Here is a 680-nt window from a genome sequence, read left to right on the forward strand (position 1 = left end):
TTTCCAACAATTTATCGTTTCGTCATTCCACTTATTAAGCACAAGTAATTTCCCCTATGTTGTCCTTGGTGTCAGTGTTTGTTGGCTATTCATGATATGACTAATAAAAATCGGGCCTCGCTTAACACCCTTTCTTCTCGTTCATTACATAACGAGGGTGTCAAATCCAGCAACATTGATGCCTTCAGGTAGCATATGTGGGTTTATTGGCCAGTTACCTTCACCCAAAAAAAAGATCACGCTCTCGTGACGCCTGCGGAAAAAAGGACGTTCCACGTCCACCGCCAAGGTCTGTGAGTGGTGGCACTGGCTAACACTCGCAGGGTTCTACGGGTACATATAAAATACCCAAGGAAGTGGATGGGGAACCAGCGCCGCGGTAGCTCAATTGGTAGAGCATCGCACGCCAAATACGAAGGTTGTGGGTTCGGTTCCCACATGCGGCAAGTTTTTTTTCATCCGCCTTAATTTCCATTAATTTATCGTTTCTTCATTTAATAAGCACAAGTAATTTCCCCTATGTTGTCCTTGGCGTCAGTGTTTGTTGGCTTTTCATGATATGACTAATAAAAATCGCGCCCCTTGGTTAACCCCCTTTCTTTTCGTTCGTTCTTTGCATGGATGGATGCGCGATAAAGTAGCGAATAACCTGAGATAACTTTCTCGCTAAATGAAAAAAC

At 43.8% G+C, this 680-nt stretch overlaps 1 non-coding gene across 1 annotated transcript; it reads left to right on the top strand.

Annotated features, from left to right (window-relative positions):
* Positions 1 to 373: 373 nt before the first annotated feature.
* Positions 374 to 446, top strand: TRNAW-CCA (transfer RNA tryptophan (anticodon CCA)). The gene has a single exon. It is a non-coding gene; the product is annotated as a tRNA-Trp (tRNA).
* The last annotated feature ends 234 nt before the right edge of the window (positions 447 to 680 follow it).

The sequence above is a fragment of the Dermacentor albipictus genome, chromosome 8 (genome assembly GCF_038994185.2).
Source record: "Dermacentor albipictus isolate Rhodes 1998 colony chromosome 8, USDA_Dalb.pri_finalv2, whole genome shotgun sequence".
Lineage (NCBI taxonomy): Eukaryota > Metazoa > Arthropoda > Arachnida > Ixodida > Ixodidae > Dermacentor > Dermacentor albipictus.